The 21,692-nt window shown below is 41.5% G+C and overlaps 1 long non-coding RNA gene across 3 annotated transcripts in view; it reads left to right on the top strand.

The window, feature by feature from the left end:
* LOC309811520 overlaps positions 1-21,692 on the top strand; it is a 111,048-nt gene that overhangs the window by 17,520 nt on the left and 71,836 nt on the right. The window lies entirely within an intron of this gene.

Here is a 21,692-nt window from a genome sequence, read left to right as displayed (position 1 = left end):
AGGTCAGATAATATATGGACTTTTAGCCCAAGTTTTTTTCATCATGAGTTCAGTGGCTTCATAGATCGCACTATGGTTATACTCCAAATATATACTTAGCAGCTGATAGAATTCTTACATAGAAGGGCCCATTGAAAGCCGCTGAAATTAATCCCCTACTCTCCCAGTCCAGGATAAGCATGCCAGAAGGAGTATAACATTCTAAGAGGTATGGAAAATATTAGCAGCGCTATCACACATTTAAAGCATGCAAAGTGGTCTTCATCAGGTCTCCATTAATTTACCTACTAGACCTCCAGAAAACCCAGATGGATCACAACTGATGAGTGTGGACTACAGTATATTTAATGTACATGTGTGGTAATGGTAGGGGGGCATTAGTAGCTTCACTCTCAGCTGCCATGACATCAGTAAGACTCTGACACCTAGTATGCAGCTATTAATTTGGGGGAATGCTTTCCTTTGATCTCTAGCAGCAGGAAGAATCAAAAGCATATCATATAACAGGGATAGCATTATGCCTCCCCTATCTCCTTTCATAGATATCAGACCTGCATTGTACTCTCTTACTGCCTATTCCTGTTTCTTTTCCCTCTGTCCATCACAGGCATTTCCCCTAATGAATAACTTATACAAATAATCCCATTTTGGAGGGGAATATTTCTTCGATGATCCAAACTAACATAAGGTGGAAGTAAGATTGATCCTATTTGCCATCATTCCCAGTTGTCCGTTTATGGAATTTCCGATTCCCCTTCCTGTAACGTTAGGCTCTGTCGAGCTATATTCCTTGGTCATAGATGGTGGGGTACTTCCTTCAGGAACAAAGCAAGATCCACTGAACTGGAAGCTGTGATTACCACTTGGCCATTTTGAATTAAGCATCAACCAACAAAGTGACCCAACAGAGGCTGAGATAACTAACCTTAATTACCATAAGGAATTGTATGAGGACTACAAAATTGAGGGTCTAGAAAAACTATGTCTGATGCCCAATAAAATCACTGGATTGTATATTGGTGCTTCTGTGGCCAGGGATAAGTGTGAATGGGTAATTGCATCAACCATGGCAAGACAATTTAGGGTTTAGACCCCTTGGGAATGATCATCAGCTTAATTCCACTAAGTTAGTACAATGCTGGCCAAGGGAAAGGGAAGTCTGGAATGAGGTAGAGGAGGGAGCTGATCTCTATGAACTATGGCTCCAAGAGCAGGTGCTGCAGCATCAGTGATTATAGCTTAGATTGATAATCCTGTTGAAGTCTACTTAGGAGATTACAACTGGCCATTAATTTCAAGAATGAGACACCTTTTCTCTCAGGGAGGAAGTGAGGACGTCTTGTTCTTGCATGAGATTTGGTTATAGTAAAGGGTGAGAACAGACCTGAGAGGTGCACGGGGTGAATTGTACTAGACCAGTTTGTGCACCAATCCCTATTTGCTCGACATTTTTATCCCCTGGGTCTCTGGTGTCGCTTTCCAGCCTGAGCAGCCACAGTGATGGCTTCCACCGGTTCTGCAGTTCACTTTATCTTCCAGTACCATTGGTGGTCTCAGCTTCCCCTGAGGGGTGAGGACTGTTCTGAGATGCAGTTGTTCCAAACAGCCTCTTTGGAAATATCCCACATGGCTGACAACCAGCTATGTTTTCTTCAGAGACTGGCCAATCTGGGTAATGCACTACTTAGTATTTGCTTCCTCTTTTTCCCCACCTTACTTCCCACTTCTTGCCTGGGATTGCACTTGCTAATAGAGCATTAGCACATAACCTGCCTCAGGTTTTGTCTTCCTGGGAACCAGGCTAAGATAGCCATATGTGTAATAGGAAGGCTTTTAAGTTGTATTTTAATTATTTGTTTTCCTGTCTCTCTTCCACTTTAGATTGATATTTCCGTGAGCAAAGATCATGTCTTAAATCAGGGTTCAACACACTTATTCTGTGAAAGAGCCAGATATGAAATACTTTTTGGCTTTGTAGTCCATATGGTCTCTGTTGCAACTGCTCAACTCTGCTCCTGTAGAGAGAAGGCAGTCACAGTAAAACATAAATGAAGGAGCATGGCTGGATTCCAATAAAACTTTATTTACAGAAGCAAGCTATAGGCTGGATTTGAACACAGGCCTTAGTTTGCTGACCCCTGCATTAAATTAAAAGCAGGAGGGAGACGCAAGAGGGAAGAGATATGGGAACATATGTACATGTATAACTGATTCACTTTATTATAAAGCAGAAACTTACACACCATTGTAAAGCAGTTATACTCCAATAAAGATGTTAAAAAAAATAAAAAAAAATAAGAGCAGCATGATGTGATGGAAAGAGCTAGAGTTTGGCAGAAAAATAGATCTGGATTTGATTCCTAGTCCTGCTACTTACTGCTGTGTAATTGTGCAAGTTTATTTCTCTGAGCCTCAACTTTCTCATTTGCTAAAGTGGGCCTTGCAACATTTCACATTTTTGTAATAATTAAATGAGATAATGAGATCATTTTTGCAAAATATTTGACATAGTATAAATGCTCCATGAGTCAAAACAATTGTCTTATTTTATTTTATTTTTTCTGAACAGCACCTGGCATATAACCCAGAACATTTTAGGTATTCAGTAAATGCTGGTTAAAGAAATAAAAGCTACAAAATCAGCAAACTGCTTTCTCCTCATGACGGGTTCCCTAAGTAGGCTTTCCTAACATCTTTCCTGTCCTTCGTATAAATGCACTGATTACCTGTGCGTAAGCTGTTTACTGTACTTCTAATAGTAAATCACTGAATTGGGATTTTGCCATAAATCAGTCTCATGACTTACAGTTATATGAGTTTTCCAAAAGTCTGATCACTAGAGAAGATCCCTGATGTTCCCACTTGAAGCTCTGCAGATCAAATGTATTAGAATATAAAGGCTGCCTGAAGCTCTTTCTTCTCCTCCAGGTCTTCTCTGTATTTGAGAGAGCCTGGGCTAGTTTTGAGACTTGCAGTGTATAAACCAATAAAGTGCCAAATGGAGTTAAAATCGTGCGGTATATTTTAAATGTTTACATGAAGTAAAGTAGAGCTTTTAACCCTCAAAATAGAATGTATTATGTTCCCTTTTGACTGTAAGCTGTCAGAGGTCTGAACATGAGGCCCATCATGAATGTAGGGCTGGGGCAAATGGACCTCGGAGTTCAACTCCTCTGAGCCTGACCCTGCTCAACTCATAAGACTTCTAACTTGTTGGCACTTTAAAGCATTTTTCAACAACTGTTTTATGCTTCTGAGAAGTAGTTCTGCACTTCCATAAAGCGCACCTGGAAATACTGGTGCATTTTGGATAATAGCTCTCATATTTCAAAATTAGACCTGATAACTTACTCAATGTGGAATGAGAAAAACAGACACTCAGCCAGAAGAAATTCTATAAAATGCAGTTTAGGCTGATATACCTAAAACCATGCATAGGTAATAAGTAGTATCATCCAACTTGGGGGAATATGTTTTGGAACTAAATGCTATTCTCTTTTCTTAAGTTTAAAGAAATGATATACATAGGAGGCATTAAAAGTATATATGTCAGTGGGAGCTTTTTATTATGAGTTGATATAAATTATCCTTGGAGTCTTCTAGAACTAAAATACTTTGAAATAATATTTATGAGTGTGCCCATAGCCACAAAATTGTGTAATAAAGACTATAAGGGACTATAGGCACAGCATTTTGTTGTAGACGAGGGGTTCAGAATGTCTCCCTTGTGATTTTATACAGTTGAGCATCCTCTGGCTATCAGAATTCTATTTCTATTGACTGCTATTTATAGAGCAGTATATTGTGTCAGGCCTCTGCTATGAGCATTCACTTAAGACTCCTTAAGAATGGTTACCTGATAATTATTTGTGGAATGTTTTTGAATGGATACACTATCATATTTTATTCTCACTCTGACCCTGTGAAGTATGTATTATAAACTCAGCTGTGTAGATGAGAAGCTGCAGTCAAGTAACTAGTGAGTAGTAGAGTTAAGATTTATTTTCGCATCATCTATGCTGAGGTGTCTGGAGGGCCAACTGTATTCATTGTACTATGATCACTTTATATAAGGGATTTGAGCATCTGTGGATTTTGGTATCTGTAGGGGCTCCCAGAAGGGTGACTAAGCGGATAGCTTTGATCCAGCTGAACTTAAGTGGTCATGATATTGTTATTCCATAGTATCTGTTCTGTATCAGAGACTGGGGTAGACATTAGTTTATGTTGTTTCTAAATCTTAAACCAGTGATGTTTCCCTGGAAACCTGGGCCAAGCCTTCCATGAGCAACTGGGAGGTGTTTAGATTGTATTTTAATTATTTGTTTTTCTGGTTTTAGCTATCCAAGGGCAAAGATCATGTCTTATAATGGGAAGCGGCATGATATGATGAAAGGAGCTCAAGTTTTGCCGTTAAATAAACAGACTGTCCCATTTTATGGGCAGTGAAACAGGACTAATAAGATGAAGTGACTTGTCCATAGTCACACTGCTGTGAAGTGGTAGAGCCTGGATGAGGATACAAGTTAGTGTAGTTCAACAGCCACCTTCCTCCTTCTTTCCCTCCCATCCCTGAACAATGATGAAGGAAGGAACAATGATGGTGCTGTTGTTTGGTCCTAATGTATAGTTGGATCCTTTCTGCACTGGTTAAGACATACCTCTGGATTTATTGCTGTCTCATATTTTTACACTTCAAACCTGGGCAGACTAAATCAGACAGTGGAAGCAGGCACAGAAGGGTAACCACCATATTCATTGCTGTGTAGAGATGTTTGAAGGTTCAATCACTTATGTTAATTGTGCTGTAATGCATGGCTTTCTGTAAGCAGGACACTTGGATCCTGGCTGTAGCTTTGATTGCAGCAGCTCCTTCCAGATGGCAAGAGCAGGCTTGTGTGGCTTGAGAAGTAGTACAAGATCTGACCTAAGGTAGTTTCCGAGGTTGAGCTACAACTGACCACACTGCCGTGTCAGAGCCTTCTTCTCTCTGGCACATGGTAGACATGATTCTGTGGAACCTCTTAAAGTGATGCTTTGAGCGGAGAATAAAGAACCGCGTTACCTAAAGGGACCTTTGGCAGACTCGGCCCCTCTGTGGAAAGTGAGCCAGGTGCCAGGCTCCGGCCACACCCACAGTCAATAGTTCTGCTGTCGGTAGGTCTTCTGACCTTCTGTGGAGATGACTGTGCCGAGGATTCCACCCAGAATAGACTGAAAGCTGATGTTTCAGTCTGGTTAGAGAGCAGTGACTGCACAGACTGGTTCTTGCTGGGTGGTCTGGAGCAGGGTATTGTTCCAGTTCAAAAGGATAAATTGGAAATGCGCCTACATACACATTCATGAAACAGTCTGATGTGTTCTGGAAGAAATCGCTCATAGAGTGCTGCATTCTGAGGAACTGGTACTCAATCCAAACATCACCACAGAATATTTAAATTTATTAAATTATTTATTCTTTCATTCATCAAGTATTTATGGGCCGCCAACCAGGTGCCAAGCACTATTCTAAATCACAGAGGCTCAAAGATGAATGAGATACAATCCCTGCCCTTGAGGAGCTCGCAGCATAGTGGGGAGACAGATATAATAATGGGCAGTGATAAGACAAGGTGAGAGATTATTGGCAAGTATAAAACTGCAGGAGATATTACTGGAGCAGCAAGAAAGGACCTCTAAGCTAGCCTGGTGTGTGGATGGGGTTTCAGGGAGACTTCCCGGAAAAGGTAGCTCTTGTGTTGAGCCTTAAAACAGATGCTGTAGTATACCTGGCAAAATATAGGGTGAATAATAGTCCGTGTAGAGGAGCTTGGAGCAGTAAAGCACCAAGCAGCAATGTGCCTTTTTGGAGAATGTTGCGGAGTGTATTGCTGATGGAGCACAGTTAGGATGACTGTAATATGTCCAGAAGGTAATCTTCTTTATCTAAAATCATACCCATATTGCTCTCTCTAGTTCTAATTTGGTATGATCTATAGGTTTCAATAACTTGAGTGATAAATTAGAGTTCAAATGATGAAATTTGCGTGCCCAATTATCGTTACAACAAAATAACAACATGTGCTCTGTTTCTGTGTAAAGATGCCCAAGGCTTAGTGGGAGACATCTAGTTTCTGCAAGGACCAGACTGCCAAATTCAACAGAAATATAACTGGGAACACCATCCCTGTATCTTTTAGGTTTTCATAGTGGCACTAATCTCCACCATCCCTCCTGGTATGTGATATTGTTTTTGATTTACTATCTTGGTCTTTGAGACAAGAGCAGTTTCAAAGATTTCTATTTGGTCTTCCTTACTATGATAGGTCTTACTCCATAAGCTGAGGACCCAATATGGGGGTTACTTTAATCGCTTAACATGTCAGTTCCAATTATAAGGTAGAGAATTAAGGAAATGACCACTGGATAGGTCTCTAAAACTTGTAAGCCAGACTTTAGCCATAACTGCATTTATTACCTGTCGTCTATAAGCCCCCAGTCTGGCAGGGGGGACCATGATGATGCTTTGGGCCTCTGGGATTCACTGTCAATTCAGACTCTGAATCCAGTAGCCTCGATATGTCTGGGTATTCCCCTTTCCCCCGTATATCCAGTCACCCAAGTATATGCCCATAGATCCCACTGGGGAAGAACAGGGGGAAATCATTACAATGTGTCCTTATAGCAGTGTTATAGTGTTCTTCTTTCAAGGGACCCTTTAAAGTCAAGGGATTCTGGCTCTGAAAACTGAGCAAGGGATTGGTACTTTTTTTCTGATTGTAGAAGTAAAGCAGCATCCTTGTTGCTCAGTGGTCTTTTTTGCCCCTACAGACGCCACCATGTTATGTTAACCATCTCTGCAATTCCCTGTACGTCAAGACCTCTTGGCTACCCCTCTGGTCTTGCATGTAATAATTATGGTAACTGGCTTCTGGTGGGTAAGTACCCCCATGTAGCCTCTAGTACTTTGCGGCTGAATGTTATTGAGTTCAGTTCTATGATTGCCTCCCCTACAGTGAGCCCAGCCTACAGAGAAGGGCCACCATGAATATTTACTGTTGCTCACGCCCCTCCCACCATTGCCATTTTAATGGCCTTAGTGAATGATACGTTGTGTTCTCTCGACTTCACTGTAGAACATCTTCTGGCCTTTTAATATATTCATTCCAGCATGTCCACTTCCCTTAGCCTCTTTATTTCTTCCTCTACCATCAGCCAAGGCAACCCAAGCATTTCCATTTCTCTCAGCATTGGCCATAGTGTTTTAGAAGCCTCTAAGAGCTACTCTAGCAGTGAGTTTGTGGCATCACCTGGGATCCTTACCATGATATTAAATGTAAATATACTGGCTTGGACAATAAATGTTTGCTCATTTAATCTTACATTCTGGATTCTTGGATGTACATTCTGGATACTTGTATCAGTCTAGGTCTAGTCAGGAAACAGAAACTACAGTGTAATATGAACAAGGGATTTTTAATATAAATAATGATTAAACCATATAAGAGATGCCATAACTATAAGGATGCAAAAAGAACTCTAAAGGAACCCCTTGGGCTAAGGAAACATACAGCTTGGAATGGAGGCTCTGTCCCCAAGGCCAGGCTTCAGACCTCACTGTGGTAGGTGTGGTTGCAATTGACGGTTGAGATGTTTGCTGGGTTTCTTGGGTCAGAGTTGGTCTGCCATTGTCAGGCAGTAGGACGTAACTCTTTGGAGTGTAGGTAAGCTGAAGCTGGTGGGTAGGCATGAAGAAGGAGTTGGGGTGCCACTTGCAGTGCAAGTCCTGGAGCGCACCAGTGTTGATGATAGGGCAACTGCAACGAGGTGCTCACCAGGCCCAGGCAAGGGCTGTGGGGTCACCAGTGGAGGCTGTTCAGCTCCATATACACTCTTCTACACCCGTGAGAACTCCCATGCAACAACTGTACCACTCCCTATTTCTTCCTAACGAGATAGAGCTATCTTCCTCACAAGTAAAGAAATTCTCACCCTTCCCCCAAATGAGAAGACACAAAGTTCCAACAGCCTGAAGGGGCTCTGCAGAACCAGCGTCTTTAGGGGCATCCATCCAGATGGCCTCATGCCATATTTCAGGGGCTCAGTTTTTCCCAGCCAGGGTTCTTAGCCTAACAGAGTGCACATTCAAGCATCTCTGGAGCTCTGACACTCAACTGTCAGATCTCTAGATCTCTAAGATGTTGCTCTGCTGTGTCTGCTCTTCCATTCAGCGGTTAAGGACCTCTTAATGAGCTACCGAAGATATGCTCTGGCTCTCACACTCAGCTCTTAAACGCCTGTTAATGGCTCAGTTTCTCGTCATCCCTCTCTAGGAAATCAAAACAACTTAGAAATAAGTAGTCACCTCCACTGTTCTTATTGTTACTTCACATCTTTCAAATGTCTGGATTGTTTAATCTGCAAAGATATTTCCTTCCACTCGGACATTTTCCCAGGTAACCACTAGTGAAATCTCTAGCAACTGAGCTGCCAACTTGTGTCAGGAACTATCTATGCTCCACTTACCATTCAGGATAGCATCCTTTTTGCCTTTCTGTGACGAGTAAGCCAGTCTCATGTTCTTATCTTACCACCTGTCTCTCAGACCACCTCCAGTATCACTTGCATTAGTTCATGCCTACTGAGAAGCAGATGCCAAGATGGAATTAGACATGTAGGAGATTTATTGGGAGAAGGAGCTGGAGAAGGTGGGGAGAGGCTTCAGGCTACACGTAGGTCTGACATGTATGGAATATAAGGGAGAAAGAAAGTGGATGGGAAAGAGGAATCTAGTTTTGTACTGTGATGTGATTTCAAGAAAGGTTCCTCCAGGCTAATGAGGAGTCCTCAAACAACACCACGTGTTCGAGAATCCCCACATCTTGGCAGAGCACCTCTGCCATGCTCAGGCATTGCCTGGGAGTGGCCGGTGGGAAATGTGCGCTTGGTGTGAAAACAGTCCAGACAGGCAGCAGGGGAGGAGAGGCGGTAGTCCATTATTCTCCCCAAGTCAGTGAAGTTGAGCAGGCATTGTCATTGCTCGCTTGGGGAGTCTGCACCACAAAGCAAACTTTCCAGCACTCATCACGGGGGCGGTTGATGGATCAGGGCACTGAGAGCTTCAGGAGACAGCAGCTGTTTAAGTTTGGAGCAGCCTAAGTAGGAGGCATAATAGAGAAGGGACTGAGGCTTGGCAGGGTCAAGGGCTGATGGTATCCTGACTCACCCCAGCAGAGCTAGAGCCAGGCCATGAGCTGCCTCAGACTTTTTTTTTTTTTTAACTCTTTATTGGAGTATAATTGCTTTACAATGGTGTGTTAGTTTCTGCTTTATAACAAAGTGAATCAGCTGTACATATACACATGTTCCCATATTTCTTCCCTCCTGTGTCTCCCTCCCTCCCACCCTCCCTATCCCACCCCTCTAGGTGGTCACAAAGCACCGAGCTGATCTCCCTGTGCTATGCGGCTACTTCCCACTAGCTATCTATTTTACGTTTGGTAGTGTATATATGTCCATGGCACTCTCTCACTTTGTGCCAGCTTACCGTTCCCCCTCCACTTATCCTCAAGTCCATTCTCCGGTAGGTCTGTGTCTTTATTCCCATCTTGCCCCTAAGTTCTTCATGACCATTTTGTTTTTTTGTTTTGTTTTGTTTTAGATTCCATATATATGTGTAGCATACGGTATTTGTTTCTCTCTTTCTGACTTACTTCACTCTGTATGACAGACTCTAGGTCCATCCACCTCACTACAAATAACTCAATTTTGTTTCCTTTTATGGTTGAGTAATATTCCATTGTATATATGTGCCACATCTTCTTTATCCATTCATCTGTCGATGGACACTTACGTTGCTTCCATGTCCTGCCTATTGTAAATAGAGCTGCAATGAACATTTTGGTACATGACAATTTTTGAATTATGGTTTTCTCAGGGTATATGCCCAGTAATGGGATTGCTGGGTCGTATGGTAGTTCTGTTTTTAGTTTTTTAAGGAGCCTCCATACTGTTCTCCATAGTGGCTGTATCAATTTACATTCCCACCAACAGTGCAAGAGGGTTCCCTTTTCTCCACACCCTCTCCGGCATTTATTGTTGGTAGATTTTTTGATGATGGCCGTGCTGACCGGTGTGAGATGATATCTCATTGTAGTTTTGATTTGCATTTCTCTAATGATTAATGATGTTGAGCATCCTTTCATGTGTTTGTTGGCAATCTGTATATCTTCTCTGGAGAAATGTCTATTTAAGTCTTCTGCCCATTTTTGGATTGGGTTGTTTTTTTGATATTGAGCTGCATGAGCTGCTTGTAAATTTTGGAGATTAATCCTTTGTCAGTTGCTTCATTTGCAAATATTTTCTCCCATTCTGAGGGTTGTCTTTTTGTTTTGTTTATGGTTTCCTTTGCTGTGCAAAAGCTTTGAAGTTTCATTAGGTCCCATTTTTTAACTTTTGTTTTTATTTCCATTTCTCTAGGAGGTGGATCAAAAAGAATCTTGCTGTGACTTATGTCATAGAGTGTTCTGCCTATGTTTTCCTCTAAGAGTTTGATAGTGTCTGGCCTTGCATTTAGGTCTTTAATCCATTTTGAGTTTATTTCTGTGTATGGTGTTAGGGAGTGTTCTAATTTCATTCTTTTACATGTAGCTGTCCAGTTTTCCCAGCAGCACTTATTGAAGAGGCTGTCTTTTCTCCACTGTATATTCTTGCCTCCTTTATCAAAGATAAGGTGACCGTATGTGCGTGGGTTTATCTCTGGGCTTTCTGTCCTGTTTCACTGATCTATATTTCTGTTTTTGTGCCAGTACCATACTGTCTTGATTACTGTAGCTTTGTAGTGTAGTCTGAAGTCAGGGAGCCTGATTCCTCCAGCTCCGTTTTTCTTTCTCAAGATTGCTTTGGCTGTTCGGGGTCTTTTGTGTTTCCATACAAGTTGTGAACTTTTTTGTTCTAGTTCTGTGAAAAATGCGGGAGGAGCCTACAGCGGCAGCGGCCAGCGTGACGTTGCACCAGCCTGAGGCGTGCCGTGCCGTGTGTTCTCCCGGGGAAGTTGTCCCTGGATCACGGGATGCTGGCAGTGGCGGGCTGCACAGGCTCCCAGGAGGGGAGGTGGGGATAGTGACCTGTGCTCGCACACAGACTTCTTGGTGGTGGCAGCAGCCTTAGCATCTCATGCCCGTCTCTGGGGTCCGCGCTGATAGCCACGGCTCGCGCCCATCTCTGGAGCTCATTTAAGCAGCGCTCTGAATCCCCTCTCCTCGCGCACCAGGAAACAAAGAGGGAAGAAAAAGTCTCTTGTCTCTTCGGCAGCTCCAGACTCTTTCCCTCTCTCCCTCCTGGCTAGCTGTGGCGCACTAGCCCCCTTCCGGCTGTGTTCACGCCGCCAACCCCAGTCCTCTAGCTGGGACCGAAGCCCGAGCCTCAGCCCCCAGCCCCGCCCGCCCCAGCGGGCGAGCAGACAAGCCTCTCGGACTGGTGAGTGCTGGCCGGCACCGATCCTCTGTGCGGGAATCTCTCCGCTTTGTCCTCCGCACCACTGTGGCTGCCCTCTCCTCCACGGCTCCGAAGCTCCCCCGCTCCACCACCCGCTGTCTCCGCCCACGAAGGGCCTTCCAGTGTGTGGAAACCTTTCCTCCTTCACAGCTCCGTCCCACTGGTGCAGGTCCCATCCCTATTCTTTTGTCTCTGTTTTTTCTGTTTTCTTTTGCCCTACTCAGGTACGTGGGGGAGTTTCTTCCCTTTTGGGATGTCTGAGGTCTTCTGCCAGCATTCAGTAGGTGTTCTGTAGGAGTTGTTCCACGTGTAGATGAATTTCTGTTGTATTTGTGGGGAGGAAGGTGATCTCTGAGTCTTACTCTTCGCCATCCTGAAGTTTCTCCCCCTGCCTCAGACTTTAGTGGTGGTTCATGAGCCATCAAAGTTGGGTGTGAGGGCGTGGTACCATCAAGGACTGGGCCTCACCAACGGAGCTGTTACTTTTAAACAATGATAGAGAAATAGTCAGAAAGGCAGAATGGGGTAAGTAGTTTAAAGTTCAGTGTCTGAAATAAGATATACGTGTGTTTGAGTCTCAGTCTACTTACTAGTAAAATTGGGATAATAATAGTGTTGATCTCAGAGGAATGTGATGATGAGGATCAAGTAAGAACATCTACATAAAGCTCTTAGCACCAAACAGGACATGTTGCACTCATTAGATTTCCACTGTAAAAAATATTAAACAGTTAATCAAAGACTAGCACCATTTCACAACCGCACAAGTGAAAGAAGCAGGGAAGCGGATACAAGAAAGACAAGCAGGGCTGTCAGAATGTTTCATTGATCACCTTCTGTTGCTGGCAGGTTTCTTTTTGAAATGGGCAGCTCAGCATCTCTTGTTCCAAAAGAGTTCTTGGAACCCAGGGATTGAATTTATAAGGATACAGCAGTGAACAAGCTGATTAAAATCTCTGTGTTAATAGAGCTTACGTTTCAGTGGGAGAAGGCTGTGTGTACCCTCGTTTCTGCAGAAACCCTCTCTGTCTGCATCAGAGGAGCTCTCTGCAAAGACTAAGAGTTCAGCTGGAGAAGGGGGGCTTTAGGTGGATTTCAAGAAGGGTAGAGGAGAGAAAAATCCTCTCGCATCCTCCACCGGTTTCTGTATCACAATTTTCTTCCTTCTCTGTAGACAGTATAGTGGTTAAGTGCAGGAGCTCTACCCATATTAACATTTTGCCTTTACTCAACATTGAGTAGTTGTATGTCCTGGGTGTGTTACCGTGCTGCCTATACTTCATTTGCCTCTCCAGACCTGTTCTCCACTCTTCTCCTCCTTGCTCTGTATTTGGGAGGCTGGCCTTTAGAGCTGCATCACCAAGTTCCCCTGTCCTGTGGTTTCTAGTTGAGTCAGCCAGTGTGATATGGTTCAGGAGATCAGAGAGAGGGGAGACAGAGGTCAGGATATTTATTCTCCTAGCCACCTGCCTGCCAGGTCACAGTTTGGCAGTGGCTGTGTCCTTCTATCAAAAGCTGTTGGCTGGTCTTATAGTGTTCCAGCCTGCGATAGTAAGAACTGCCAGATGGGGTTATCCTCTCACCATTGCTTGCTGGTTTCCCCTAATTTTACCCACAACTTTGTAAATAGTCACTTCATTTAACTCTCTTTATTTACCCCTTTTGGGATGGCATCTCTTCCCTGCTGGGGTGGATCTCAACAGGTACAATTGTTTTTCATCTCTAAATCTGTTCCCTCACTTATAGAATGGGGATAATAATGGCACCTATATCATAGAATTTTTGTGATGGTTAAATGAGGTAAAATTCTTAGCATGGTGTCTATAACATAGTAAATGTTCAATGAATGTTAGCTGTCGCTCTTGGTACTGTTATCATTATGATTATAATTTTTATTCAGGTCCTGGACATTGGGGCTGAGATAAGAATGCTGAGAATTGGGCTTTCATCCAAAACCTCCACTTAAGTCAGGATACTTGGGTCCCATTAGACCCCATTGCATGATAAATCCACTTTGCCAACATACAACTCACAGCAGGATAGTTCTGATCATCATTATTTCCGAGTGCATTTAAAGACCGAAGGTTAGCGCCATTACCATTTATATTTCCCTTGATGCAAATTAAATTAATTTAGAGAAGGAATTCTCAATCAGTAGCATGAGGTAGAGGAAAAAACCCTCTAAGCACCTCAAAAGACATTACTACAACTTAAAGAAGCAAGACTTATTTCATCCTAAATGCTTTATAATTCCTGAATATATATTACAATGAAAAGAAACCAATACCTAAAAGAAATGCTGTAATTTATCCACATTATCTGTGTAATCATTCTAATGGTCTCATTGTGGCTTGGATCAGTTAATATATTTTGTCATCGAGGAGATAATAGTCTTTGATGAGGCTAGGTTTCAGATTTTATCTCCATGTAGTCCTCATAGCACGGAGAAATATTCTACTCCATGACTGAAAACTGTACTCATAGTCTGATATTCCAGTTTGTAAATGCATGATGATGATCACGAGAAGAATAGAGAGGAAGTGGGAGAGGGTTTGGTACCTATTAATTTGTAGAAGTGGAAGATAACTCCAAGCCCATGTTTTTCTGGGAGCGGGTAAATAATATTATTTTCCTATGCAAAAGTCTAATTTTTTGGTATGTGAATAGAATAAACTGTCATGTAAAGAAAGAACAATGTAACTAATATACAAGTTTTAGTAATACACCCTTAGTGTCTGCATCAGTTTCCTTGAGCTGCCATAACAAATTACCACAAACTGGTTGGCGTAAAACAGAAATGTATTCTCACATAGTTTTGGAGGCTAGAAGTCCAAAATCAAAGTGTCAGCAGGGCCGTACTCTCCCTGAGGGCTCTAGGGGAAGATCCTTCCTTGCCTCTTCCTAGCTTACAGTGGGTGCTGGCAAACCCCGGCTTTCCTTGGCTTGTGTGGGCATCAACTCCAATCTCTGTCTCCATCTTCACATGACCATCTTCTCTCTGTGCCTGTGTGCAAATTTCCTTCCTTATGTAAGAATACCAGTCATATTGGACATGGGCCCCACTCTAATCCAGTTTGACTTCATTTTCACTTGATTATATCTGCAAAGACCCTATTTCCAAATAAGGTCATATTCACAGGTTTTGGGGGGACATAAATTTGGGGGGAACATTATTCAATCCATTGTAACTACTCAAGGGTTGGTTCATCGCTTTGTGGCTCTTTTAGGCTTGTCCTTTTTCTTCTTCTCCTTTGATACTTGATCCACATCTTTTTAGCCATTTTTCTCTCTTTTTTTAAAAAAAATTGATTGACTTATCCAGCGGAGAAAGATTTAAGTTACATCATTTTGGTGATTACACAGCAGACAGGCCCTGTCTGTGGGGCAAGGGTTTGTCTCACCCCCCTCACTCCCCTTCATGGGGTGTATATTCATATTTTCACTGTCCCTTTGCTACCTGGAGGATTATTGGTTGGTGGGGGAAGTAGATTACGGTGAATAATGAGCCATCAGCAGGCTTCTCCAGATGGTGTTTTACAGTCCATAGACTCTAATAAAATGCCTGCCAGATAATCCCATTCTCTGTTGCCCACTCTGTTGCCTACAACGTCTTCCTTCCTCATGCTCTCTTTTCTGAAGCTACTCCCTAGAAAACACCCCTGGCAAACAGACTTATATTACTTGAAAGAATCCCACAATTCTCTCCCAATTCCCAGCAAATGTATGTTTACAATAATTAAACCTGTAGAATTTAAGGATTGTTGGGCAGAGAGGAAACATGGGAATGGAGAGATCTTCTGCCTTTCCAATCCCTCTCTGCTCAAGCCTCTTCTTCACCCTTCCCCAAATAGGAAGAGTTGTTAAGCTGACTGTTTAGAGTCCAGGAATATTAACTGGTGGTCTGATGATCAGGGTTACTGTATTCATGCTCGTGCACCCATGGGCTTTCTTCTGTGCCCCTCCATGGTGCCGCTGGTGCAGTGAGAAAGCCTGAAGCTGTCTTGTTGCTCCCCTCAAAGTATGCCTGCACTTGTTGGTCATCGCTCTGATTTCTGTCCCATATGACTGGCCAGAGGTGGTAAGAGCCTAATATGTGGTAGGAGTAGGGCTAAGAAGTGGCTCCACTTTGTAGTTTAGACTATGCTGCATACACAGCCCAACCGAGTTTTCACCTTCATTTTGCACTGGAGGTAATTGGGCAGGGCTAAACCAATAAAATCCAAGAAACAACCCCAGCACTTTGCACTTTGCTTCCCTTTACATGTGTGCGCACATGCGGCACAGCAGGAACCTCTGAGGAGAGGTGATTGTTAGAACAGAATATGTATTTTTTTGATCGTTTAGCCAAATATGTCAACATCCCAGCAACAGTTCTAACAAGTATGTTACAAGCAATGTCTACAATAAGAGAACTGGGTTTATTTGCTGGCTTAACTTATTCAGGCCATTCATTAGTTCAAATAATTAGGAATTGTCCCCATTGTGGGAGCCCATAGTATGTCCTAGACAGGTCAGTTCAGAGGTGAAACTATGTTAGATTGTTACAAGAAGTATGAAGCATGTACTTCGACAGCAGTTTTGCACTTATTCATGGCGTTGATGTACAACGAAAGAGGATATCATTTCATAGTGGCTCTGACTAATGTGCTATTAGCTGGTCATTAGACCCTAGAGCTTGGATTTCTGTATAATACTTCCATTTTACAGGACAAAACACTCTAAGAATAGTGGTGTTATTGGAATATTTTTTATTAAACTATTCAGTGACTAGCTTTGAGGTTGTGACAATATTTTAGATCCTAAGTCATTAACTGTATATATATTGGACTCTAGTTCTTTGCCTTATCATAGAGAAAGGTATTATAATTATGAAGGATTTAGTCTATGAAAGGTCTATTGCAGGATCATTAGTTAAAAAAGGATTTGGGGGGGCTTCCCTGGTGGCGCAGTGGTTGAGAGTCCACCTGCCGATGCAGGGAACATGGGTTCGTGCCCCGGTCTGGGAAGATCCCACATGCTGCGGAGCGGCTGGGTCCGTGAGCCATGGCCGCTGAGCCTGCGCGTCCGGAGCCTGTGGTTCGCAACGGGAGAGGCCACAACAGTGAGAGACCCGTGTACCAGGGGAAGAAAAAAAAGAATTTGGAGATGTGGCTTATTTCAAGTTAAACCAAAATATATATTAAAACAATTCAGATGCCATTAAAACCAGCAGGACTCTTAACCCTTTTAATGGATTGGCTAAAAAAAGCAGAATTTTAAAATCCAGATGTATACAATTTTGACACGATAAAATAATTGTTTGATCTGTTTCTTAAGAATAAGAGCTTAATATTTTTAAGGAATAATAATTTTACTTATACCCAATTTTAGTCATTTGGTTACCCATTTAGCATTTTTATAGTTCCAAAAGAACCCAAGCTGATATAAATAAAGATTATTAGAAATATATAAAAATAAAAGTATTAAAAATATTTTGTCACAGGTAGGGTACAATTATTACCTGTATATTAGTATAATCATGGCTGATGGATATGATATAGGTAAAATTTTTCAATAAATTGAGAAGAAAGAAACATGTTTTTGTGGTGTGTTCATTCCAGAACTTGAATGGATTCTAATGGGACAAACTCCTCCTTGTTTTTTCCCACAAGAACATGAATAATTTTTTGTTCCAGTACCATTCATTGGAGATCCTGAGTAATGGCTTATCTCTAAGGCTATCTTTGCTGAAACTGATGTAAAGCTCGTATGTAACTTTTATTTCCAAATGTACATGTATGTCCCACGATGTGTGAAAGGTAGCCTTTCTTAACTATAATCTACCTCTTTATGGCACTGTCAATAAACTTTCAGGAAATGGCAGAGTAGCTCCATTTTGAGGCTGAGGAAGCAACATCTATAACCAGAGTCCAAGAGAGCTCACTGGAGGTAAACTAAAGCCCACAAAAATTAAATGCTTATCCATGGTGACCCAGAAAATCATTAGGCTCAAATCCTCTGGCTCCTGAGACAAGCCCTCTTTTTGTTCTCACTTATGGTGTTATATGCTTCCCTGATACATGCCTTCTGAGTGTACTTCTCAGTGTGTGCTTTGGCATGACTAAATTAATTGAGGCTGTTACCTGGACCTTGAAAGGCACGTTCCGCTTTGTGGCCCTCCACAGATTCAGATGTAAAATCTGAACTGGGTCCTTATACCACATACTGACTTCAATCCTTTTCGGCAACTTCAACTTAATATCGCTGGAAATTCCTTGCACGGATCACGAGTAACGTGTGACCCCCAAGCTCCTCTAAGTTCATTATGATCTTTCATTTCTTCTAGAGCATGTGAACTGGATTTTTTTTCCATTTATGCTGCCTTATCTTTTAATCATTTAAAGAAATATTTAATTGTATGAAAATGAAGGTTGCTACTGAAGGAGAAAGAGTATTCAAGGGGTGTTTGCACTGCTTTTTCTTGGCTAACTTGCTCAAGGTGAGTTCACTGCAACGTTACCAACTCACTGCTAATGAGATGGTCTGAAATCTGCCAGCCTACCCCATTCTTGCTTCAGGTCCTGTGCTACTGAAGTTTTTGCTCATGGCATCGGCATTGTTCTTCCTTGTATCCATGACTGGGTCTGCTAAGACCTTTCATACAATAGCCTCAGAACTCTGGTTGCAATTAGAGTTTTGATTAGCTGTCAGTGATGTCATAGCCATGGTTATTTTAAATCCACTGTGCTAAGTGTTTCCCTTTTCTTAAAGTACTATAGAAATTCCATTTCTTGACAGCAGTAAGACACTTCAGGCAGTGTGTTTCAGGGCCAATATTGCACTTCTCATGGAGTTAAGACACTTGGCCTTCAGCCTCATGACTTATAACACAATCTGAGTTATGCTATAATCACCCAGATATATACATGGCCTGTTGTGTTTTATTGCTTAAATGGAACCTGTCCCAGCGCCTCATCAACTGTCAAGGTGGGAATACAGCCCCAGATGACTGTTCAGATTCCCACCAGGGGTTGCATTTGGTCAGATCTCCTTCAGCCTTTCAGGGGTTGCACTGAAACTGGAGGCCTTTGGTGCATTTACCACAAAACAGAAATCAAACCCTCCAGCGTCTCAGGTCTCACTGCCAGACTGCCCAACTTAGGTTGCCAAATATCTCCCCCTCAACACATTTACTGAACTTTAAAACAGCAGAACAGCATTGAATGAAGTCCAATAATTTTTATAGGATATATTTTAGTCACTAGGCTTTGAAGACTATTCCAACATTAATTATAAAGTTTCTGTGTCTGGATAACCTATTGTTAACAGTTATTTTGCAAGCGCTAATGGCAAGATGGAAGATTTCCAATAACTTTATTGAGGAAGTGGCAATTAAAATGTTGAGCACTACAGGGTACATACAAAATAAAAATAATCTTGCAAACACGGCACTGTACTTCATGACAAAAATGGAGGTATACTCTATATTTTCAAATAGATATGATGATTTTGCACTTCCACCTCTTTTGGTTGGAGGAGGATCAAGAAGTTTCTTTTTTGTTGGTTTGTTCACCTTTAAAGGCAGCGTGAGATGCCAGTGCTCAGGGCTAGGCTGACATTATTTACCACAACGTCATGAAATGATTTTAAGACAAGTTGTCACCATACTTCTTTCAACAACAAATATCACTAAAATGAGATCACTGGCTTCATGTGACAATTTATAACTCTGGAAATGCATGAGCTGTCTTTTCTAAAGACCCTCAAAGACCTCATCCAGCATGGTTTTCCCTCCAGAGCTCTCTGGTGTGACCACCCATCTTCCAAACTCACCCTACCACAGTCAGCCAGCAGCTTGGGGTTGTTCGCCGGTCAGAATGCTGAGAGCAGCATGGTGGACAGCAGGAAGCAGCAGGCAGGATGGAGGACACTCCAGTTCATACGGTGTCAGGGCAAGACATAGAGGGTTGAAGGGACTTGCCCAAGGTCACAAGGCTGGGAACCCGTAGATGGTGCATGTGGGCTCTGGGTCCAGATGTGTGTCATCTTCACCATATTGCTTCCAACCATTTTAAATTCAGAGTGCAAATTATTAATTGCACAGTCAAGACCCCTGGAATCAAAACAAACTGATTTTCTGTCAACTTGGTGCAATTACATTTCGAAAAGGATTTTAGACCAAGGATTCATTTGCTTTCCAACTTGACTTGGCTCACCACTTTCTTTTTTTAGCATATCCTGATTGCTGTGTAACTTAGGCCTAGGTTTCCCTTATTAGTTGGGTGAAATAATTTTTTACCTGAAGTGTACTCTATATTTTCTACTCTGGTTTAAAGTGGAATGTTTGTTAGTATGGGCTAATGATATCAAACCATACTATAATATCACTGTGTGAAGTTTCCTGCTTAAATATTTTCCTTAAGGTGATGTTTTTCTGGGATCAATATATGCTTCTCCAGGTCTTCTTTTGTGGATTATATCTTAAAAACACCTTATCTCTGAAAGATCATAAAAGAGCAGTGGGATCAGGAATTAGCTATTCTTTTCTCAGGCAAGAACAATAGTGAGCATAAGAAACTGAAGTTACCAGGAGTTTTCCACCCACTTTGCTAAATCAGAGGTATTTTAAAAGACATTTTTAAGGATCTATACTCAGAAAGGCAATAATTCTCATTAATGGGGTCTCTTCTTTTTTAACCCCTGTATTTGTGGAATTAATTCTTATATTTTCACATTACTTTATTTACTCATTCTTATGAATCCTAAATATTAAACCAGATTATTAGATTACTCTTTAGCTTTCTTAACTATTTTGTTTAACAGCACATCAAGGGCATATTAATTTCAGTTAAATAATTCATTTCTAGAATTTCATGATCTAGCCTGAAAGCAAATGCTTCTTTAGCCTGCCATCCTAGGAGAGGATTTTTCATTTGTTGACTTATTGTTCCTTATGAGAGGATTTATTATTTATTGTTTAGTGAATATCATTGGTTCATATTGGGTAAATATATTACCTCTCCACCTTTGCTTCATAGGGGGCAAAACATGTCCATTTTCTCTTTTATGTTCAATGTGTTATGATGTCTTTATCTAGTGGATGTTCAAAAAAATGCTCATAAACATGTGGAAACTGAATATATGTATTTAATCCACGGCATATTTCTTTTCTCTAAGAAACATATTCTTAATTCGTGAGCCACAGAAGCCATGTGTTTAGAAATTACTGATTATATATAAGTGACATTGGAAAATTTTTCTGATTTTCCAAGTGATTTTTAAGACTGATAAACTAACACAACAGAGCACAGAAGAGGGAAAAGCTTCTGGATAAAAGCCAGCATCAGGGGTTGGGATGGTAAACTGTCAGTGAATTTCAGCATAACATTGTCACTCTTCTATTTTGCTAGTATACCTCAAAGAATATTTACAAAATTGATTTTGAAATGCAGGGTTTTAAAGCTAGAAATAAAATTTATATGAACAGAATTTGGTTGCAAAGATGATCTGGGAAATTAGTTTTCCTGTTGGTGGTTGGGCCCCCTGGGAGCCAACTAGTGAATTCTTAACCTAAATTATATGTCAGGTCCTGAAACAGTTAACCTCCAAAAAGTGTACAATTTATCCCCAGGATGGATATAAGTACTCTGCGATTAGATTGGAGTTATTACAAAGAACTTGGAGTAACTGTTACCTATATAGGAGTCCCTGGAAAGAGCAGTAATTACCTGTTACTGACACTGTAAGTTTTTATGACTAATACTCCAGAAATTTTTCTTCTTGATTTCACTCCATGTCCTCATGACTCTGTAGCTGTTCTACCAGATATTAAGAACCAAGGTTTGGACTAGACCCAGGGTAGCCAATGAAAGGCAGAATCTTCTAGCATTTGATGGTTTGGGCTTTGACAACTGACAGATCTGAGTTTAATTGCTATGCCTGCCTTCATATCTTTGTGAATTTGGAAAATCCAGTTGTGTATGACTTTCTTTTACTATATTGCTTTCAGACAGAATGGTAAGACAATTACAGGGACTGAAAAGGCAAACTACATTTTCAGGATATATTAAAAATATGAGATATCTTTTTCCCCCCTTTTTTGTGAAAACCACTCTTTATCCCAATTACCCATTTGTTTCATGATCTTGCCCAATTACCTATGAAGAAAATTTTTGAAGGTGCTCCTATTGAAAATATGCCAGCTATGGAAAAGACTTCTAGATGATCAATGAAAGCTT

Source organism: Mesoplodon mirus (genome assembly GCF_964341445.2).
Source record: "Mesoplodon mirus genome assembly, chromosome: 10".
Lineage (NCBI taxonomy): Eukaryota > Metazoa > Chordata > Mammalia > Artiodactyla > Ziphiidae > Mesoplodon > Mesoplodon mirus.
Note: the sequence above shows the minus strand (reverse complement) of the source record. Positions and strands in the feature narration are given on the sequence as shown.